We start from the raw sequence: 6,813 nt of genomic DNA on the forward strand, positions 1-6,813 counted from the left end.
TTAGATATCACACTGTAGGTCTGGAGAACCTTATAGAGGTTGGGGAGGGAAATGGCCGGCTGAGAAAGCAAGAGTAGGACATCATCCGCAAAAAGCGAGATTTTAGAGTTAATGTCCCCCACCTACACGCCACAAATGCTGGGGTTAGAACGTATTTGAGAGGTCAGTGGTTCAATCACTAGAGCAAAAATGAGGGGAGAGAGAGGGCAACCTTGCCTTGTAAAGTTTTGGATGGATATTGTATTTGAAGGTGTACCATTGATCAGGACTTTAGCCGAGGGTGAGGAGTACAGTGCCAGGACGCCAGTGAGAAAGTCACCAGTGAAGCCAAAGGCCTCAAGAGCTGCTCTCATAAACCCTCAGGAGATCCTATCAAATGCTTTTTCAGCATCCAGAGAGAGGATTATAGTAGGGGACCTCCTGGTGTTTGCAATATGAATGACATCAATGGCTCTCCTGGTGTTATCCCTTGCCTGGCATCCCGGGATAAATCCTACCTGGTCGTAGTGGATCAATGATGGGAGGAATTCATTTAGGCGATTTGCCAGGATTTTAGCGTATATTTTTAGGTCTAGGTTAAGGAGAGAGATGGGTCTGTAGCTGGAGCAATGGAGTGGGTCCTTTCCCTCTTTTGGGACCACTATTATTTTGGCTTCGAGCATTTCCAGTGGGAAGGGGGTTCCTCGGAGGGCACCATTGTATAGGGAATGCAGGTGGGGGGCAAGCAAGCTCAGAATTTTTTTATAATAGGCTGCTGTAAAGCCGTCGGGACCCAGAGACTTGCCACTTTTTTGTGATTTAATAGCAAGTTGGATTTCATCTAGTGAGATTTCTTCATTAAGGTGTTGGAGGGCTTGAGGGGATAGTTTAGGGAGTTTAGATGAGCTAAGGAACTCTGAAGTCAGGTCGGCATTGGATTGGTGTGAGGGAGGGACCCGGATAGATGGAAGGTTATAAAGGGCGGAATAGTATTGTTGAAAGGCTTCCCTGATAGCAGCGGGGTCATGGAAGAGTTGATTGTTGGGATCAAGGATCCTAGCTGATCGAAGCCGTGCTGCCAGAATTTTGTCCGCCTTGTCCCCTTTTTCATAAAAGGATTGTCAAAGCCATTTAAGGCATTTGGCTACCTGCTTGGAGAGAAGGAGATCAAGCTGGGCTTTGGTCTCGCGGAGGGCTAGCAAAGTGGCGGGGTCTGAAGCAGCCTTGTGTCAGGCTTCCAGGGATTGAAGTTTAAGGGATAGATCGTTAGTCCGGTTAAGGGTTTATTTTTTCTTCTTAGAGGCCATGCTTCATAAAGAAGCTGGGATTTCATGAGACTGAGGAGCGACTTAGAGGATATTGGGTCTGAACCGACAGGGGGTGCGGCCACAGGGGTGGAACGGTCCAAGGAATGATTCAAGACAGTATTAAAGTCTCCCGCTAAGATAAGATCTCCTTGACGCAGATGGGACACTAAGATATCTAGCTTTGAATAAAAACGGTTCTGGCATTGGTTTGGGGGAGTAAACATTAACCAGGGTGTAAAGTTTGTTATTAATTTTGTCTACTAAAATAAGGTACCTACCCTCTCTGTCTGCCAGGGAATCAATGGGTTCGAAAGTGAGATGACGGGCAAATAAAATTGTGACTCCCCGTTTTTTGGTTGAGTGATCGCATGCATGGTGTGTATCCGGGTATGCTTTTGAGTGGAGTTCGGGATGTGAGTTATGTTGAAAATGTGTTTCTTGTAGGAAAATTACATCACCCGAGTAGAGTTTGAGGGTTGTAAAAGGCTTACCTCTTTTCTGGGGACTATTCAGCCCCTTAACATTGAATGAGAGGACTCTAGGACCCATGTGCAGCGAGGTGGAAGGAGATTAAAAATGAGCTTGACAAATTGTGGTCGGTTGAAGGAGAGGAAAGGTTTGTAGAAATGAGCAAGGGTGTTAAGTCTGAGCGTTTTATGTGGTCGATTGGAGATAGGGAAAGTTTAGTGGTGGAGGAGGGGGAGGGAAGGGCAGGGAGTGTGTCACACAGCAAAAAAGGTTGGGACCAATGGTGCCGACATCGGGAGAGGTTACTATGTATTGGGGGAGCACATAGGTCAGCAAAGGAGCTTACAGCTCCAGAGGAGCGCGGCCAGGCATCCAAATGACGCTTCGCGAGGATCCAATCAGACGGATCAGGGGATGTATCCACTTGGGGTATCTGAACTGAGAGTTTTGCAGAGGGGTTAGATGTGGGTAGTGGGCGAAGCAACCTGGGGGGAGGATAGGGATAGCCAGAGTGCAGAGTCATGTAGATGGTATGAATTGAGGTGAAAAGAAATGAAAAGAAAAGAAAAGAAATTGAGGGGAGGGGTTGCAAGCACAGGGAGGGAGGGCAAGGATATAGAGAGAAATAGGAGTGTGAAACAAGACATAACAATGCAAGTAAACACATTATAAGAAAATACTATAAAGTAGTATCAGGTAACACTGCAATAAAGGTAACATTAAAAAGTAGCCAGGCGGTCTCGTGCGACACTCCCCACCTGAAACATGTCAGGTAAGAGAATGATGCAGAGTGACTAGGAAAGCATCATCATGGACAGGAGGGACTGCTACGCAAGAACACCCAGCCCAATTGTTGATAAAAGACAGAACTATGAGAGTACACTATTCACTATAGTATAGGGGACCCCAGGTCAAGCAGTCACCAACCCCATAAAGGGGGAGAGGGCTGACAGGTTCCAGGGGCACCCCAACAACAATGGGTAAAACCAACATACCCATATGAAAGTAAAGGAAGCAATATGTTAATCAATCCAAAAAGGGGTAAGTATGGTAATATCAGGTGGTGCACCTGTGTAATCCCCTCTAACATAATAAACAGCACTAAAACAATATGGTCATGCATTCTAGAATTAAACAGGGTAAAGTGGAATCATATGGTAATGCCATAAAACAAAAATTAGTGAATCTTCGGGTGGTCACACGCGACAGGCCCCCCCCCCCCCCGAACCAGTTCGGGTGGGTTAGTAAAGCTGCTAGTTAAGCTGACGACAAGGTGGTATATATGGAGAGAGGCTGTGACCCTAGAGCACCCAGCTGATATGTTATCAAACAAAGTTGCGAATGAACATGAGGCCGTGCGGTTCAAGGGATCTTGAGTCCCTCGGGCCCAACCCCCCTAGGGGAGAAAAGCCAACAGGAGCCAAGATACCCCAAATAACTTTAGAGAAGACTAATAAATCAGTGTGGGTGACCTATAAAGCATTAAATATAGCAGATATTGTAGTGTGGGGCGATGTACCTGTGTAAACATCTCTTCTTTAATCAAAGATATTGAAAAAGAGTAGGAGGGTTCACGGAAAATAAGCCTGATGCCAAATAGTGAGGATAGATGTGGGGCTGAGAACACCGAGCTGGTGGAAAATCAGTATAGAGCCACACGGCAAATAAATAAGGCGGATCTCGTTAGGGGTAGAGATCCAGAGTCAGACACGAGTTTTCTCCAACATGTGGCCTCTAGGCCGGATATCGGAGAAAAGAAAGGGTAGCGAGGAGAAAAGAGTGGAAAAAACATTGAGAGTACAGAAAGACAAAACCTGACAAGGAGAATCAAGTCCCAGAGGGTACATCAGATGGTGGTGATGATGAAGTCGGAATGGTGGTCCATTCGTTACTGGGGGCTTGACGTGCTGGAAGTCTCGCTGCTCTCTGAGGAAGAGGAGATTAATCTGAGTGGGCTGGTAGCCTGGTGGTAATTCCAAGTTTTGGAAGCAAGGCATGGGCTTCAGAGAGAGTTCTGGCCACGAGCATCGTACCTTGGTGCCAAATCCGAATGCGAAAGGGGAATCCCCAGCGGTATTTGATTTGTTGTTGGCGGAGAAGTGTGGTGATAGGCTTAAAGTCTTTTCTCTTGGCTAAAGTAAGTGAGGAAAGATCTTGGAAGATTTGAAGGCTAACGTTGTCAAAGGTGATAGACTGAAGACGTCGGACTTCCTTCATGGTGTCTTCTTTCGCCGTGAAAGAGTGCATTCTAAGGATGACGTCTCTAGGTTGGGATGGATCCTGGGAGCGAGGCCTCAATGCCCGATGAGCTCTATCTAGGAGAAGAATTTGCTCAGGAGTCGAAGGGGAAAGCTGAGTAAAAGTTTTTTGAGGTAAAGGTCCAGATGGGCGGATTCAATTTGTTCTGGTATCCCCTGGATTCTCATATTGTTGCGTCGTGCTTGATTATCTTGGTCTTCTTGACCTTCTTGTAATTGAGCGATGTCTTGGCGAATTTGATGGAGATCCGAACCGACTGATTTCCACTCTTTGTTCAAGATGATCAGTTCTACCGCCTATATCAGCGATGTCTGCTTTTAGTGAGTGAAGGGCTTCAACTGAGGCTTTGACATCTTTCAACTCCTTGAGGAGGGATAGAAAGTCCCGACGGAGCCGAGTCTTCAGCATCAGGATCTGAATCCGAGTGATCACTGGTTCTGGCAAGCGTTTTCTGCTTGGAGAGGTAGGGGAGGAGATCTCCACCTTGGGGCTTCTTTTCCCCTCTAGGCATTGTGATTGAGTAGGGAGTGAACAAATTAGAGAAATAGCAGGGAAGGAGGATTGGTTGCTTCGCCGCATACAGTTCAGGACCAAGGGGAGTAGAAGGGCATAGTTAGTACCCAGGCATCTGCAGCTCATAGAGCGAAAAAGTTGCAGAGAAACGTGGGATTAACCACAGTGCAGAGAGCCTGGTGGCCAGGACTTAGTAGGCGGGGTCACCACACAGTATTGGCAGCAGACAGTATGTGTTCATGAGTGGAACCACGGTTAAGGCAACAGTTACCGGGTGGAGGGTGAACTGAAGGTTGGTGTTAACATTTCACCAGTGTTATGCAGGCACTGATGAGAATTATAGGCATATAGGTGTTATTTCTTAGGAAGATATAGTCCACAGTGGCAGGTATTTGCCACCAGGTGGCAGCACTGGCTTTAATATATACAGATATGGTCAGGCAATTAGATTGTATAGATCTACTTGACCAGATTAGGTTGATACCCCTGAAAGTTTATGCCTTTCCGAACCCCTATCCCTCAAAGGAGGTCCTACAGATTTGTGTTCCAGATAGGGGGAGGAGGTGATGACTCACCGCCTAATGAAAGAAGACAGAAGCAGGTCAACTCAGCCCCACGATTCTAGTTCAAGAGGTGTAGATTTCTGCTTAGCTGTCTCTGTCTATGCTGCACAATTCAGGAGGTTGGCTCCGGGTGGGACCTGGAGTCCTTATCAGGAGAGACTGAATGGAGCGCCGCAGGTGTTGTAAGGCTAGGTCCAATGGGCGGAGTCAAGATGGCATCTGGGCGGTCCGGAAATCGAGGCCGCGGCTTCTCTGAGTGGGTTGGGCCTCGCAGGTGCTGGCGGGCTTGTAAGCACAGAGGACCACTCAGGGTGGCATCGGAGCATAGCAGGGGGGGTGCCGGCAAATAGCGGGGTTCGTGCAGGCAGGTTTTATGTCTCTGGAGTTGCAGCACAAGAGTATATCCGGGCTGGCAGGAGGGTTCTCTCTGGGTGAGGAGGTGCACTCTGGAACCAGAATCAGCAATGGGTCACGGTTATCTCCCCGCGTCTCTGAACTTGTCTGACAGGCAACGGGAATACAAGTAAATTCCGCTGCCAGATCCTTGGACTCCCATTGGCGGCCAATCAAGCACGGCTCCAGAAGGGTGTCTCCAGCTGCAATACGGCAGGAAAATCAGGCACCGGTGGAACGTCCAGGTTGTCAGGGGTTCAGGCGGCCCGCTTATCAGTCCGGGCACTGTTAGGGGGTGAATTAAAGCCCCAAAAACTGTATGCAGCGGCGAGAGCTCCTACAGTGTCCGTGCGGCCATCTTGGGTGCCAAGCCACGCCCCCCTCAAGTATTTTTTAATATGATGCCACAAGTTTGGCACAGCTATCTTTGGGCAGTTTCACCCATTGCTCTTTGCAGCACCTCTCAAGCTCCATCATGTTGGATATGAAGCGTCGGTGCACAGCCATTTTCAGATCTCTCCAGAGATGTTCAATCGGATTCAAGTCTGGCTTCTGGCTGGGTCACTCACGGACATTCACAGAGTTGTCCTGAAGCCACTCCTTTGATATCTTGGCTGTGTGCTTAGGGTCGTTGTCTTGCTGAAAGATGAACCATCATCCCAGTCTGAGATCAAGAGCGCTCTGGAGCAGGTCTCATCCAGGATGTCTCTGTAAATTGCTGCATTCATCTTTCCCTATATCCTGACTAGTCTCCCAGTTAGTGCCGTTCCATTTTGGAATAAGGCTGTAACATAACAAAATGTGGAAAAAGTGAAGCATTATGAATATTTTCCGGATTCACTGTACGTCTTGCAGATCTGGTTGCACCCAGCCAGAATCGCTAATAATGGCTTTACCCGGGAACCATTGGCCATGATCCGCTCATAATTTAAGTGTCGCCGAAGCTGTACCCACTAAACAACTGTCAAAGGCATGTTTCTACAGAACTTACAGTTCTGAAATGCCTTTATGGATTACCCAGTATACTTTATCTACAAGAGACAAGCAACTTGAAATATCCATTTAACATAAAAAATATTGTATCAACCCAAAGTAACTATCGGCGTATAATACAATTTGCGCCTTTTTACGCTATTTTCGTCAACGTTGAAATTACTTTCAAATCTGTGACAGTCTCCGTTGTTCTAAAAAGGCATCTTTGTACACAATCTTCAAAACGGTCACCTCCTACCACTACAATACAGGACAGGGTGTCCCAGCTTTCACGCTTATGCTTTCTCGCTAAGAATCCGTGAGCGCAATTCTTTTATTTGACCAGGTTCTATAATACC

Source organism: Mixophyes fleayi, unplaced genomic scaffold (genome assembly GCF_038048845.1).
Source record: "Mixophyes fleayi isolate aMixFle1 unplaced genomic scaffold, aMixFle1.hap1 Scaffold_76, whole genome shotgun sequence".
NCBI classification, from domain to species: Eukaryota; Metazoa; Chordata; class Amphibia; order Anura; family Limnodynastidae; genus Mixophyes; species Mixophyes fleayi.